Raw genomic sequence first — 17,716 nt, 5'->3', positions numbered from 1 at the left:
ACACACACGGAGGAAACATTTTCTATTTATACTTCTCCTAGCTCTTTTGTCTTCCAAATTTGGAATGAGTCTTCCGGGCCTTCTGGAAAAGAAGGCCTATGTGCTGGGAGGAGGCCATGAGACCATATATCAAGGCCCGGCTTGGTGTCAGCACTGACAACTCTGTGCGGCCCAGTCCACGGCCTCTCTGGAATGGGAGTAATCTTACTTTCCTTATTATTTAAGTAAGCAATTGTTTACAGAAGCCAAAATAGCAGGGTTAAAACTTCAACCAGCAGTTTTTCTATAAGATGGGTGCCTGAATATAACAGTGAGGAAACAGTCTCCCACATTGAGCATGAGGGATACAGCTATCTTTTGGATACAGTGATCTGGTTTCCTTAAGAAAAATACCCCCTCTCTGTAATTGCTACAGAGCCTGAAAACAAACAGAAACCAGCAATGTAATTGCTGGATCATATGGGAGTTCATTTTTTAATTTTTGGAAGAACCCCCAACCGTTTTCCACAGGGACTGCACCAATGTGCATTCCCACTCTCAGTGCACAAGTGTGGCAGGAGCAGAGGCTCTGGGGTGAGCCTGGGGCCTCTGGGGAATATCCTGCTGGCTGCCTAGGGCTGCAGAAGCGCCTTGTGCCTCCTGAGCCTCCTGGGGACAGTGGGCTGCGAGGACCACCAGAGCCGCTAGGGGGCAGTCCAGGCGGGTGGGTCTGGATTCCTAGGTGCTTGCCAGGAGCCTGGTGTGCATGCAGACCCTAACTGGTGTAATGGGAACCACCTGGGGCTGAGGAGCAGACAGGCACTAGGGTGTGCTGGGTTCCTGGGTACAGGCCAGAGTGCTCTCTGAAGCCTGGTATCAGGGAGCCACCAGGGGCCACGGAAGCTGAGATGGCAAGTACTGGGGTAAGTCTGTGGCCGGGTTACCTGCAGCTCCCTAGGAGCCCCATTATGGAAGGGGCTCTTGGGCCTGAGAGCTGCCTGGGGTCACTGGACCTGCAGGCCCTGGGCTTAGCCTGGCTTGTGGGCCTGTGGAAGCCCACCTGGGGCCACCCAGCCAGGGAGGGAGTCAGGGCTCTTGGTGCTCACTTTTCTCCCCTCCAATCTGTAGATGTCAATCTCTTAGGGTTGGGCTGCCTCAGGTTAGTGTAATAGTGTAAATCGCCCTTTTCTAAGCCCATTTTGGCATCTTTTCTTGTTTCTGTGCTTCACCGAGTGTTGTAATCATTGCCGCTCGTGAAGAAATTTTACTGCTCATGTAGTTGTTCAAACTGATGCGTTTTTGTTTTTGTTTTTGTTTTTTTTTTGGGGGGGGAAGTAGAGGGTGGGGGTGGGGGAGGATAAACAGAAGAAATTCCTAGGGCACCATGTTAATGTCATTGGCAATCTCCAAAAAAAATGTTAACTATCTGTTTTCAATCTAATTGTATGAAGAGTTATTATTATTTTAATATAAGTGAAAAGCACTTTTGGCAATAGTCACTTTTGGCAATCCAGCTAATAGATATTATTCTCTTTAAAGGAAGTTTAGCTACTTATAAACAATAAGATGGTATTGGATATTCGTGAGAGAGAAATAAAAAGAATCAAATTTCTTTCATAATTCAAACTCCTAAACCTTTTTCAATATTTCAAAATTTTAATGTTGTATAGAGTTGAGTTTAAGAAAAATGAGCAGGGACTTGGTGATACATTTCTACTGACACTGGTCATTAATCCCAACAACTTAGTTGTAGTGTAAAATCCTCTATGAGCTGATCTTAACCTCTCTTTTTTGAGTTACCAGTTCCTCTACACATCAGAATTCTGGTCACTGTGTCTTGTTTCCCAACTGAAATGTCCTCCACTCATCTGCTTACCTGTTTTCTATTCTGCCTCTGAAAGACTCTGCCAAATAGGCCTGATTAGCTTAATGTAAAACAGCAGCCACAAGTAACTTCCAATTCAAATGGGTGAGGTGGCCTAGCCTGAGAGAAGGAGGGATGTTGCTGTCAGAAAATGGGAAAGAACAGGGCCCTTCCCCCAACTGCACCAGAGACGTTACAATTCAAAAATAACAAACCCAGCCCAGCCCAGGTCAAACAAGAATACTACTTTGGCTAAACAAAACTTATTAGCAGGGATGGGTTTGGCTTCCAGAAGTAGTACAAGCCTATTTCCTTCCGCGTTTATTTGATGTTGAAGACCAGGGTTTGTGGCATGCCCTTACTTGTCTTAAAATTGCAGTGATGTTACATGGTGCCTGCCGAACGCATGTGATGTCCTTAAGGATGGGGAAATGTACACTTTTGTAAAGCAGTGTGTAACTTCTGCTTTGTCTTTTACTGGTTTTAGTAATGTTAGCACACATAGCAAAACAATATGTTTTTAAATCAAGGACATACTCATGATGTTTTACAAAAGTGGCAATTTAAAGGTAAACTAGCTAGCTTAAAAATAAATTTTAGACATGCAAACTTACTGTTTTTGAGTGAAATATTTTCTTATTTTCATGAATGTTTTGGATTATTGCTTAGCCTTTTTCTTTCCACTATAGTTTGGGTACATGTAGAGGCAAGGACATACATTTCCATAGCAATCACTTCAATTTAAATAGTTTATCTGTGTAAAAGTTGGCATCCTGAGCTCATTATTTCCAGAGAACCTGGGCTTCCTTTGTGTGCTCCTTGAAAAGTAGAGTGAACCATACATTTTCTGTCAAAGGATAAACTGGTCCCGATAACTAGCTCCCAGTACTTGGGACAGCATAGTTATAAGTATTGAGTTCTCATCGCGGCTTTATCATTTCACTTACTAATATTTGACTTTGGATCAATGATTGTGGACTCATACCACATATTTTTCTCTTTCTATATGAAACACTACTAGGATATTTCTGCTCCCATGTTAAATAATACATAAGGCATCAAAATATTGGTCCAATAAATATTTCCTTCCTTAAAAAAATATCTGTGAACCTGTTAAGTAGCTGTTCAGTAAGAAAGCTTAGTGAGAGGCTTGACTTTGCATGAAACATGTGAAAAGAGAAAATCTGAGAGTCCGTTATCTCTAAGTTACAAGGAATCAATACAATAGCAATGTAGCTTAAAACATAAGCAAATTAAAGGGTGATGGAAGCACATTTAGTCCACTTACAAATATCAATTTTTTTCAAATATGTATTAGAATATTTTAGAGTTCTGTTTATGACACCTTGTTTTGAAAAATGAGGGGAAAAAACAGATGTCAATTAGTGTACTTACTAAAATTATGTTACTATGATTTTTTTCATCCTGAAAAGAAGGAATCAGAAGTCAAACCAAGCATGTCTTGGTGAAGAGTCTACTATTACATTCTATATATGAAATTAGACATATATTTTTTCTTGATAGAACTATGCACGCACGCACACACACACACACACATTTTTATTCTCACTATTATTTTAGGGGAGGGTGGGAAAGGGAAGAAATCAACCAAAGGACTTGTGTGCATCCATATGGGCCTAGCCAATGGCCATGGACAACAGGGGGGTGGGGGTATATGTAGGGAGGGGGTTGGGATGGGAATGGGGTGATAAGAACAATTATGTGAGACCATAATCAATAAAATTAATTAATTAATTAAAAAAAGATAAACTATTTAGCCAGTATTAAGAATTTCTTCTTATGAATATTAGTTTTAGGTTTAAATAAACCTTTAGGAATCAAGCTCCAACTTAGGCAAAAGCAACTAGAAGGATCAAGCTCTGCCCTGAAAAACACAGCAAGCTGTTAAGGATCTCTAAAAGCACCAAACCTTTGCCTGGGGATGAAACTGCTCCTGTGCTCATTTGGCTTGTTCAAATGTTGCCTTGAGATCTAACTTCCCTCCATTACTTATCCCCTAAAAATAAAAGCAGTTGTAAATGGAAGCTACAGCAGCAGTACATTGTGATCCAGTTGAGGTATATGTAATATCACATTTACTGAGCTATGTTTTCATCCAAGGAAGAAATAACCCCATTGCCTTGTGAGCTTTCAGAGAGCAAGTCAGCTTACTTACAGCTTCTCTTCTGTCTTCTGCATCCAGTTAAACCAGCTCTCTTCATGCTGAATTAGTGTTAAAGAAACTTAGTTTAATTAAACAACATGGATGATTAGGAAGGAGTAAAATGACTCTTTTTTTTATATTCAGATATGTGTTACTTGCTCAGGAAAGTAATTTTAATTGCTGCTGCCTAATTACTGGTGAGTTATTAAATAAACCACATCATCATTAATGCATTCATTACCTTATTCCCTCATCACCTATTTCTAATTTATTCAACTAAATTTACTAGGTACCATCACTATTTTTTCTAAGATTTACTGTGTCACTCTCAGAGCATTTTTCTATAAAACATTAATATCATGTTTAACCTAGTTTTGGAATGTGGCATCTTTTTGAGTATTTCAGCATAGAGTTTAAGCAGACTTATGTTAATGATCAATATTTTGCACGTTCCCTTACAAAGACCTTTTCTAATGGGAAGTGAGCATATTGACCCCAGAAAGAAATGAATTCATTCTACAAAAACCATGCCTCCTTCTAATGCATTGGCTTAGTGTTGAGCTTGATTTCCTCCCTATGCCACATTCAATGTAGAATCATTTCATGTGACAATAAGCTAAATGATGAATGGGTTATGCTTCACATAGTATTTTTTTGTGCTTTTCCTGTGTAAGTTACTCCCATATTATGATGAGTCATGAAAAGGGCCCAGAGGGACACATGGTACAATATAAGTCCAGATATTTCTGGATACACTTCAGTGACAAAATACAAAATGGGAAAACAGCATATACTAGTATTATTCTGCCTGACTTGACAGGTGCTCATTTTGGAATTCAGAACTTGACTTTGTTACACAAAGAGAAAAGCAGAGTTTGTATAAGGAATATAAAAATAATTTAAAAGGAAGTGAAGGATTACTAATATAAGATACAGTAAAAGCAACTCAAATGAATCATTAAAATAATTCAAATGTATTATTCAGAACAATATAGATCACAGTAGGGTTGTTTGATTTATTTAGAAACTTACACTGTGCATATCATCTAAATTCTAGAAAAATCTTAGTATATTGTGTTTAAAATCAGAAGTTTATGGACCTTCCAACATAGGAATTTTCCTGGAAACTCAAATCTCCCAACATATAATCTTTACTACTATAAATAATGTATTATTTTCCTGTAATAAGAGTGGAGAGTAAATGTGAAAAGAATATATTTCCCAAGAGCTGTCGAGATATTTTTCTCTTTGTTTTAAATAAAGAAATATTCTTTAATATTTATTCTATTCTACAAATTTTTCTGGTATGGGAAGAACTATTTAAGGAAAAGCAAAAGGGGTTTTGAAGAATCTGGCCCAATTTCAACTCTGCTACAGATAAATTCCACATTACTCTAGTGTTGTCATTCTGAAGCTTCTACAGAGTCACATAATCACAAAATAAATGTCAACACAGTCTATTTCTCTCTTATCTCTTTTGAACTTAAGATTCACTTTTTAAAATCCTTCAATGACAACCTTTAAAACATCATTAATAGGCATTTGTGAGGAGGCTTCGGACAGGAGTTGGCTGAGGGCGCCTGCCCCTGCCTTGACATTTCCAAACAAGTTTGAGCCCCTGGTGTTACTTAGACACATCCTTGCTTAAAGGACACTACAGATACATGTGTTTTTTCAAGTGTGCTTACCCTGTTGGCAGTATCTAATACTTAATTTCAGTTGTTACAATAAAAGCCAAAGGAGGCAGGTGAATGGGGCTGCTTAGTTCCTATAGCAAAGCAGTCACTTCGCCTCTCTTTCACAGAAACGTGTCAGAGTAATCCATTAATCAGTCTTTCAGGATCTGCTGGTCATTCTTCGCAGGCATTTACACAAAATTTCAACTGGTAAAAATAATTTTACCTTGTCAAACTTTTTTATAAGGTAAGAAATACATATAATAATATAAAATTTCATATTGATATCATTATTTAGCTGCTAATTCAACATTTAAACTGTATGTTTTCAGTAAATAAAACTTAGATAGTGTCTTAGTAAAGCAATGAGTTGATATGAGTTCAATCCACAGTAATCCATTTAGTGAATAACTTTATATACCACTAATTTGCATATTCCTAAAGGCAAATAACATTCCCTTCTTACTGGAAAAGACTAAAAATATATTGAAACTTATAATGTGTAATATCATACATTATTCATATTTTGTGGCATCTACAGATACTTTTTCAAACTCTTCAGAATAGTCAGGGAGATGACTAAAATTATTGTTGTGGAAATATGGAAATAAAATATATATATTTGGCAGTTTGGCAACAGAAATATAACTCACTGAATATATAAAAATCTGTTATAATCTTATGTATTACATTTAACAAATATTCTTTTGAGATTTTAATGCTTTTGGGCTCACATTTTTCACTGCAGCTCACATTTTGATAAAGCAATGAGGGGATGGAGGAATTAAGATATTGAGGACAGAAGAGAACCTGAGAGAGGATTCAGTGAGAGTACAAGTGAGAGTGAGAAGCATTAGGGATTGTGTGGGGCTCATTATTAGGTGAGAGATGGATACTGTCTAAGAGTCATAGGTAGATTTGTTTTAAAACCTTAAATGTTTACCAAAGAATTAGGTTAAATATTGAATATGCCCATTTGGCCTATGATTCTTTAAAAGCTGCTTTGATCTGGGATTGAAACGCACAACACTGTATCATACAGAGCCCTCTCAGTATTGTCTTGTCAGGGCCATAATGTATCCATAGGCCACAAGATCTTCGGGAGGTAAAATGTTGTCAAGGTGTATTTGAATGTTGAGATTAATTAAAAAGAGTCTATAAGACAGTTATTTTGCTATGCCTTGAGGTATTCCTGTGTTAGAGTAACAGCCACAATATAAATAACCCTAAAATTTTAGAATCTTCCAATGGTGAATGTTCATTTTTGTAACAGCACAATATGGGTGTTTTTGATCAGCTGGCTGTCTTGTGACACAGTTCAAAACATAGCCTCTTACTCTCTTTTGGTTTTGCCATCCCTATGATCTTGCCATCTTTGGCTTCTATCCATCTTTCTGGCAGGAGGCAATGAAGAAAAACCCTTCTTAGAGATTGAACCTGGATGTGACATGCCACTTCCATTCATGTTCCATTAGGTACATGTATAGCCCTGGCCAGTGCGGCTCAGTTGGTTGAGTGTCATCCCATGCACTTCAAGGTTACAGGTTTGATTCCTAGTCAGGGCATACACCTAGGTTGTATATATGAAATAATTACTACCAGGATAAAAGGGACATTTATAGGGCAGTTTTCATCAACCAATGTCCACATGGCAGGGGTCAGCAATTTGTTGAGTGCAGTTATCAATATAGATAGCACAGTGTTGTGTCCTACTTTTATGAGTCTTTTACATGTCAATTTATTGTGATGACCTAATTTCAGCTATTTTTATACACCATCATGAAACTAGTATCAGAATCCAGAAGGAAGCACTTGATTCATTCTTAGCTGTAACCTGACTAGTTTTGAACATTTTGCACCAAATCAGAGTGTCTGATGGGAGGTCCATGGTGGGTACTTTCAAGGTCCCTGAAATTCTTCCAGAAGCATTTATGAAACCCCAGTTTCTCAACTTGTCTACATGGGAATTGCATTTTATTTACTTAAATTTGCAGATCCTGCAAGCCCTAATACAGTACTCAAGTGGAAATAGTTTGATTAGAGATATTTAAACCCAAATAATAAATTTATTGAGTATTTAGAATGTTCCCCCTTTCAGGGGTTCCCCAAACCATCTACATGATTAATGATTCACTAGATGGATTTAGAGCTAAGGCTTATTGTAATGAAAAAATATATATATGACATAAAAAGCATGGAAGAAAGACACAGGACATTTAGTAGCTGTAGAAATCCATATACAGGTTTCCTTATGCTCTTTTCTTTCTATCATGGGGCAAATTAAGCTTGGTGACTTCCCAGTAATGAAAAATACAATGAAATATGTGAAGTATTTTTCCTAAGGAAGCCCATTAGAGACTCAGTGCCCAAGGTTTTATTTGGCTGGTTACAAAGATACCCTCTCCCTGGCAATTCAAAAATTGCTGATTTCAAGAAGGAAAACAGATGTTTACCATATACCACCTTATTTTTACAACAGTGATTTTCCTTGAACCAATTAGCGAATGGGTCAGGGGCTAGTTCCCAGACACTAGCCAAGCACCAACTTTGTAAGCAGGCCCTTCTAAAGATAGCAGTTTGAGATCTGCTATGTTAATTTTTTTTTTCTGTACACCCATCAAGATGTTAATATGTTTTAACTCATTAAAGCCTCATAATGACCCTCTTCAGTTGAGATAATTTGTGTAAAGGAAACATATTTGAGCACAAGGGAATTTATGTGTTTTAAGTACCAAATATGTATCAGACCCTTTAGTAAGTACTTTAAATATCTTAATTTAAGGTAATTAGAATTTTGCTTATGACAACATGACTAATAAAGAATCAAGAAGCTAAAAATGAAAACCAGATTGGATGATTTTGGGCTATACCTTTGTGGCTTTTTTCAAAAACCTTTGAAAAGGTCCTATTTCTACACTTTTCAATACAAAAGCCAATGGCTGCATGTACGGTAACTATTAGACACTTGAACTGTAGCTATGATACCATTGTAATAAATCCAATTATGAAAACTGGAAAAGAGCAAAGGGAAGGCCAAATATGATCATCATGACCAGTAAGGTCTGGGTGATATAGGGAAGGTACTTGTTTTTCAGTCACACCTGGGAGCAGGCCAAAGGAGGAGTGGCCAAGGCAAGTGTGGGAAGATTTAAGATGCTGAAGCTCCTAAACAAGGGAGTTTTCTCTGCTGCTCTCTTGCACTCCTGGCTTTAGGTCTTTGGAACTTCAGGTATGTAATTCCATGCAAATAAATTTCTCATCCTCCTATAGGGGCCTCTGGAAATGCTTATCCCAGTAGCACCTCACTCTTCTTTCTATGGGGGTGGGAGAATGGAGAGATCCATGTGGCAGACTATATAATTGGTGTTGACTGGAGAATTTCAGATTGATTAAGATTATATTTCCAACAGACATTGAAATAACAGGTCAGGTATTAAACCTTGGTTTGTTATTGTGGGCTTTAGTACAAGTAACACTATTTTGTGCCTATAGTATTCTCTTATCTAGATTATTTCACACTTTTCTGTGTCTTGATATCCTTCCCCATTTCCTTCTTTAAAGCCACTTCATGATATCATCTATACCTGATTTGATTTTCTGTCCCAACACATAGCATAGGCCTTTTACAAAGGAGGTTCTCAAATATTTGTCAATCAAATGAAGAAATGTACTTGGCTAAAATAATACAGGTAGTAGTGGTAGTCAAATATTTCAAATGCTGATTTGCTGATATCAGGTTTGACTTTTGCTGCTATGGTAGCCATCTATATTTTGGAATTATGGCTTGGGCAAGAGTCAGGAAAGAATAGAGATGTATAATTCTGGGTGACAGAATTTTTTAATACCTATATTTGTTTTCTATTGTTGTTAAAATAAATTACCACAAATTTATTAGTTTAAAATGCAAATTTATTATCTTATAACTCTATATAGGTCAGAAATCCAGCATGAGTCTCAGTATGCTAAAGTCTAGATGTTGGAAGGGCTGAGTTTCTTTCTGGAGTCTCTGAGAATCTGTTTACATATTTGCCTTTTCTAGCTTGCAGAAGCTGCCTACATTTCTTCGCTCATGGCACTCTTCCCTCCTTTTGCAAGTCAATGAACTTTCATTGCTCTGACAATTTTTTTGTAATCATATCTCTTCTCTCTAACATGTGATTATATTGGGTTTACCTTTATAACCTAAGGTCATTTCCCCTCCTCAAGGTTCTTTTTTTTTTTTTTTTTCTAAATATATTTTTATTGATTTTTTACAGAGAGGAAGAGAGGGATAGAGAGCTAGAAACATCCATGAGAGAAAATCATTGATCAGCCACCTCCTGCACACCCCCTACCGGGATGTGCCCGCAATCAAGGTATATGCCCTTGATCAGAATCGAACCTGGGACCTTTCAGTCCACAGACCGACACTCTATCCACTGAGCCAAACCGTTTTCAGCAAGGTTCTTTTTTTTAAAGTTGATTTTAGAGAGACAGACATATAGACATGGATCATAGTCTCCCATACTCACGTGCCTAGATTGGGGATCAAACCCACAATCTGGGTATGTGCATGACCTGGAATGGAACCTGCCACCCTCTAGTGTACAGGATTGCCACACTCTGGTACACAGGATCCTCCAACCAACGGAGCCAGGGTCCCTCCTCAAGGTTCTTAAGCTCAATCATATCTGAAAATTCTCTTCTGCACTGGTCTGTGTGCCTTAGTTGAGAAGGGAGAAAAAATATTTTCCACAAATTGCATTTTAAATTTATTTCAGAAGAAAATTATTTTCTAAATTGGTGGCCTTATATGAATTGTAGCAGTTTTCAGAAGCCACTTCTTTTAATTCATCTCTATTTTCCACTCTATGACCAATTATGTAAGAGTTTATTGTGTTTATCAGCTTCTGCACTACTGCTATCACTGAGTAGGTGGTATATAGTAGAAAGAAAGAAATATATATAGATGTTCACTGTCCTTGGAAAACTGAAAATATTAAATGAGAGATATGACTCGTATATAAAAACATTTAAAACAATATTCTGTGATATGTAATTATGTGTATTTCAGATGAAATGTTCATTTAGTAATGTAATTGAGGTGGTTGTCAAAATCTAAGCAGGTATCAAAAATGCTTTTAGAATTCAATACCTTTGTGAGTTTCTTTGTAAGATGTATGTGTAAATTGAGATAGTAAATGGTTCAAATGAATCCAGCTGATGTGCTACATCCACAGCTCACTCAACTAACACCGTTACTTTTTGTTTTACTTTTGTGATATTATCGATAATTTTATGTATCTGCATTATCATAGGAAAACAACCCATGATGCTGAGCATTGACCTCGCACTATTACTTGAGGCCTTGATGGTTGTTTGTAGGTGATCTGGCTCTATAAGCTAGGCTGTCATGTTCTCCTGTAGACCATCATTTCAAAGAACACTAATATCAGACAAGGCAACTCTGTGACTGCAATGGATTAAATTAAAAAAAAAACACACAAACACACACACACAAAAAAAAAAACACAGAAGAGCCTCATAAACATACTTGATGAGAGCAAAACAATAATTCTGTCCAAATCATGAAATTGGTCATCCATCCTCCTTATACTGTATAGCTAATATGAGTGGTATAATTTAGTTATAATACCTAAATTATTTTCATGTAGGAAAAGACAAGTAGTTCTACTTTGAATAAATTTAAAATTTCTTCGTATACCTACCCTAACCTGTCATATCTGTGTGTGACAAAAATCTAAAATATCTCACTGAATGGTTACTGGTAAATTGGAGCTGAAATGGACCTACTCATTAAATGCTGAAATGGACCTACTCATTAAATGCCAGAGTCCTCAACCAATTCATGTCACAGTCACTTTGTGCATCAGAGCACTGTGACACAGTTCTTTAATCAGTAGGAGGAAAATGGGCAGGCCAAAGTTCAGAGACCCTTTTCAACTCATTTGAAGTATGGCAATTTGAACTGATTGCTAGACGCAATACCAGCACACTTTGCTACACTGGCAGATACCATACAGACCTATAGATTTAGGTTGGAGATGCATTTACTCATTTCTTTAACAATTATATATTAAACTACTGAAAATTAAAATGCTATTTTTTTCCTTTTGTAAATGACGTTTCTGTATCCATTTATCTTTCTACTTACAATCTATCTATAATATATATGTACAAAAATACCTATTTAATATTATTTTATAATTATGTCTATTCTGTTTTTGATATTATGGGGAAATTTCCCAACTTAGTTACCAACCTAATCATCTGATATAACAAAAACACACATGACATTTAAAGATTCTAAGATTTCAAATTTGAATAATTTATTCTGCTTGGTAATTTAAATGTTTTTACTTAGTTAATTGAATAAATCAGGTAAAATATGTTTTTATCCTTTTAAAAGTGTTTTTGATTTTCTTCATATAAGATTGTTTTCCTTGTTAAATTTAAAGAAATACAATTATCAGTTTATCTGCATACATGCATATATGCATATTTATACACATATATATGCATGTATATATTTATACACTTATGCAAAACATTTAATTTATAGTTCCCATGCATCTTTCCATGAGGATTAATTATGTTTTTATTTGTTCAATTTCATTTTGATGATATACATGATAGTCTTAGATAATTGAATATTAATTTCTTCCTATCAGTAATGTTTATTATTTTGTCTGTCTCATACATCTCTGTTTAAAACAGTATAAGTACTTTATCGAGAATATTTTAATTAAGTGCCAGTAGCACATTCCAGGAGTGGGCTATTTTATTACCTTGCTCACTTGGTTCTGTTTATACTCTCCAGTATTAAAAGTGAAGATATATAATACTAATATATGCCAATGACCAGAGTAATGACCAAAATTAAGATATTTAATCAGGTAGAATTAAGCCAAGATATATAAAAACAGGCTTTTGAAACAAAGTTCTGGGTTGAGATGTAAATTATAATTCTCAGTGTATTTGAGGGTAGAGTGTATTTTTGTCCTTCCTATTCTTCAGTTATAGGAAGCAATATATTCTCCTCTATCCTTAAATTCCAATCAGCTGGTTTTCTATCACAGTTAATTTTGTGAGGAATAAATTTGAATTCAAAGGTTTCTATAATTTTGTGGGGATTTACATTTAAAAACATTAAAGAGACTCTACTATGTGGAAAGTAACTTTTAGGCATACCAGCACATCGTTTTCTGTTTCTTTGTTTTTGGCATTGTGGTACTCAATAGATGACATTTATTATTTGTATTTATTATTTGTATTGCTCTTGTCACTGCCCTTTACATCTGCTTTTCACAAAAACACTACCAAGTAAATATTATTCTTAATTCTCATATGAGGAAATTGGGTTTTTAACTTTTTAAATCCTTGCAAAGATCACCCTGTTACATTATAATAATTACAACGTTATTAACTTCTATTATTTTTTATTCCAGTGTCCTTTCTTCATTCATCCCAGGTGTTCAAATCTGGAGGGACTTAAACACTCTTGCAGTCCTGGTTCCATGATGCTGTTGTCATCCCAGGTAAAGGGCTATGGCCCATGAATCCCTGAGCATTGTTTGGTCTTCAGACAAAGGCTGCATCCAGGGCACCACGCATTTGTTAAGGCACCTGTGGAAGCCCAGGGCATTGATCTGGTTTGGTTTTCATCAGTATAAATATCATGAAATGATTTTATTGGAATGGAAATATTCTTAAAGCAAAGCATGACAAATGTCAGGCTTTAGTAGCATGGTTTTTAATATAAACTCATCAGCCATATCTGTGTGTGTTTGTATGCACAAATGAAAACATTGGTTTACACAGAGCATGACGGTCAGGAACACACACAAAATAGGAGAAAAGGCAGAATACATTTGGGCTAATGGATAAACTTAATTAAAACTACAGGGATTTAAAAGAGTGGCTTATCCTCAATAAAGGCATAGTAAGTCTTCTCAGTATATTTGGCCGCAGGATGGAAACGTTGATCAGAATATTCAGAACCTCAGAGGTATCTGGCATTGTCTAGCTGATCATGGTGTCCCAAGAACTTAAAGATATGGATTGACTGCTAAAATCTGACTTGACTTGTATAAATTAAAAGTTTCTAGGACCAATGAACAGAAATTTGACTTGAATCACCGCAATATTGAATTACTGCCTCAGAAACAATCCCAGACTTGAGCTAGTTCACAGTTCATGAGCATCTTGAATGAAAGGAATGATGGCATTACTTGAGGAAAGATCCTGGTAAATAGCCAAAAGCTGTTTACTGTATATCTCGCCAGCCTTATATGCAAAGGAATATATGACCATTTACTTGGGAGACTATGCATTAGAAACGGGGAAATAATCAGACATTTTTGGTGTTGCTAGATATAATGCTTTGAACTGACAATTACTGGTAACTTCAAACACTGCTGTGGCCCATAGTCAAGTAAGGGCTTAGGGAGATTACATTATGAATGGAGTTTTGTCTTAAGCCCTTCTCACAGTGGGCCATGAATCCTCTCTGTGATTATATCCCCAGTGAAGAATGTCTAACAAGGCTAGGCATACTTAGTAACTTGCAGAATGCCCACACACATTCCCTAATCTATGAAGAGAAATATTTTGTTAGAGCAAATCAGAATGTCTTAACTACAAAAGTGTTAAAACAAAATGAATGCCACATTACTAGAGGAATCACAGAGATTAGCACCATCATTAAAAAAATGTGAAAATACCCAAACAACTTATCCAAACATACCCAAAGAACTTACCAATTTGATCTGTGCAGAAGACAGGTAAATTTTAGATTCTAACAGTGGACTGTTATACATTTAATTGGGTCTTTGTCCTAAATATTAGAGGCCAAAAGCACAAAATTCATGCAAGATTTAGGCCTTTATTTCCCCAGCTGCCAGCACCTGCTTCCCTCTGGCACCCGGGACCCAGGATTCCCTCACAGCCCCAACTTTGTCTGAAAGATCATCTGGAAGGACTTCCAGAAGGATGTCTGTTCTTATTAGCATATTATGCTCTTATTATTAAGATAGTTGCTATATCAGGTGAGATTTCATTGCTGGAATAAATCAACACATCTACTAGAACCTGGTAAGTGACTACCTGCCAGGATTTTTCCCCCCTCTTATATTTGTTAAAGATCATTAGAAGCCATATTCTTCCAGCTGCTAGGGCTAGCAATATAACTTCTCTAATCTCCCTCTGGACTATCTTAATTTTCCATTCTTGATTGCTTCTCTATTCTAAAAGACATCATGCTCCTCCGTTACATTGATTATAGCATGTTCTTTTCATGTAACAGCAGAAATTAGCAAATATCTAGAATCCATAAAATGCATGCATGCCAGAAAGTAGGAAATAAATTCCACAGAATTTTAGAAGTCCGTCACTCAGGTAAAATCTCTTGAAGCCCAATTCTTCAAGACACTGTGACATATTTTTTTTAATGCGGAAGGACATGTTTCTGAATCTGATACCTCCTACTTCTAGAAAAAGAGACACAATGCTTAGTGGGTCATTTTGAATATTGGAGGTAACATTTGTATTATTTGGCAATGAGGATGGAGTGTTGACAGAGACATGGTGTTTGGAAGAGGAAGGATTGTGAGCCGCTGTAGGGGATATGAAAATTCTCGTGTAGAGATGTTAGCAAATGCTCTCACCCAAGTGGTGAGTGAGAGGGACTGGTAGAAAGGGTCCTCTACTTCCCTACCTTTTAATGAATGTTGAAAGGATGAATAGTGAGAGGTAGGATTGAAAAAATGCTGCCCAATTGGTGCTTTGATTGTTGTGTACTCTCCTTCAGGTGAGAGGCAGTATGTTGTCATGACAATAGGGAAGCAAGTTCTGCAGCTTCAGTGTAAGGACAATGGGGTTGTAGCTATTGAGTCAATATTTATACTTCACCCAAAGCAGAAATATATGGTATTTGGAGTGAGGATATAGAGCTTTGGTGTGTGGAAAACATTAGAGGTCTGTTTGATTGAGTTGTATGGACAGCTTCTCACAACAAAAATTAAATGTGGTTCTTGCTTATTGTCATGACTTGGCTTCCCCCCCACCCCCCACATTCTCCATCCCTTCAAACCACCCTACCTTGATATCTGCTATCCTTTTTTTTTTTTTTTTTTTTTTTTTTTTTAATGTATTTTATTGATTTTTTACAGAGAAGGAGGGAGAGGACTAGTGAGTTAGAAATGTCAATCAACTGCCTCCTGCACACTCCCAACTGGAGATGTGCCCATGTGCCCTCAACCAAAGTATGTGCCCTTGACAGGAATTAAACCCGGGACTCTTGTAGTCCACAGGTCGATGCTCTATCCACTGAGCCAAACCAGTCAGGACAATACCTGCTATCTTAAGGAGAAAGATATTTAGGGATGAGGCCAAAGTTTATAGTTGGAATGTTTTTTCAGTTATACTAGCTATACTGTAATGTTATGGGGAATCAGTCTTTTGCTTTTGTTTTTATTTGGAAGTTATATATGGATGACTGCCAAGTTTGATTTGTTCTGTGTCAATATAGCTCAACTGGAACTTTATATACGCTTGTTTAGGATTGTGCAGATTTCTCAATCCTCAATCTGCGCAGTATTTGGAAGCTGAACATGAAACATCTGCTATTTTTATGCTTGGGAATACGAATAGGTTAAATATATTTCAGCTCATGAATATTGTCAATCATCTGGCTCATATTGTGGCACATGATGCAGGTCTTTCAGCTTCCTCCAGGAAACCTTTTTTCCCTGAAGGTCACTCAGGTCATTCTGAAGTTAAAAGCTTAGATATGGAGAGAGTCTAAGTTGGGCTTCAAAGTACTTTTGTGAGTTCCAGCCTGTCTTCCTGGATTCTAATTTGTCCTCAGTCTTCTCTACCTCTCATATATCTCCCTTCCTAACTTCCTACATTGCTGTGGTGCACCAAACTCCAAGTCAACAGAATTACATAAACTGTTCACCTAATTGCCATAATTATGTAAGGTCAAATTCACATATAGTCCTCTTATTTGATACCATTTTTTGTGTTGTTGTTGTTGTCTGCTTCTCTAACCAAATACTGACTGATACAAAGGAAGAGAAAAAAACTGATACTCTTAGTAGATGCACTTTGTCATTCGATGTATATATGAAAAAGGCCTTTATTTCCCCAGCATCTAGTAAACTAGAAATGGTAAATGCCTATCTTAAATGGTAGATTCCTGTTTATACCTGGGAATAAGACAAATGAAAATGTGTAAAATTTCAATTTTTAAAATGAATACAAGAATTTTGTGAGGTTTACATGAGGGAGCTTATTATTCTATTGGGTTATCACAATAAACTACGACAGACTGGAGGACTTGAATAACCGACATTTATTTTTTCCCAGTTCTGGAAACTAGAGTCCAAGACTAAGTTGCTAGGGTTGGTTTCTGGTGAAGCCTCTCTTATTAATTTGTAGAGGACCATCTTCTTGCTGTGTCCTCACAGGGCTGTGGTTACATAGAGGAAGAGAAATTTTTTTTTGGTGCCCTTCCTTTTTATAGGAATATCAGCCTCAGGGATTACAGCCCTATTTTTATGGTTTCTTTTACTTTCATTGTTTTACAAAAGGCCTTATCTCCAAATTCAGTCACATTGGAAGTTAGGATTTCAATAAATGAATTTTGAGGTGGGGCATAATTCAACACATAAGAGAAACTAGTCATTCCTACACTTAGAAGTTATATTATTTGTAGTAGCCAAAGCAGGAGATAGCTTAAATAACCACCAACAATAAAATGGATAGTTTTATTGTTTTTTTATTTTTTTATTTTATGGACTAGGGAATATTATATGGCAATAAATGAGAAAGAAACTTTGCTACACAAAGCATATTATAATTCTACTGTTATGTTAAAGAAGCCAGATACTACATAGTACACACTATATGATTCCATTTATATAATGTTCATTAAACAGATAAAAATAATCCATGATGACAGAAGTCAGGATACCAATTACCCTTCCAGGGAATAGAGAGTAGAATGAAAAGAGTACCGAGTTTTTAAAA

This window comes from Pipistrellus hanaki, assembly GCF_964339955.1.
Source record: "Pipistrellus hanaki genome assembly, chromosome: 3".
In the NCBI taxonomy this organism is placed as follows: domain Eukaryota; kingdom Metazoa; phylum Chordata; class Mammalia; order Chiroptera; family Vespertilionidae; genus Pipistrellus; species Pipistrellus hanaki.
This window is presented reverse-complemented; position numbering follows the sequence as displayed.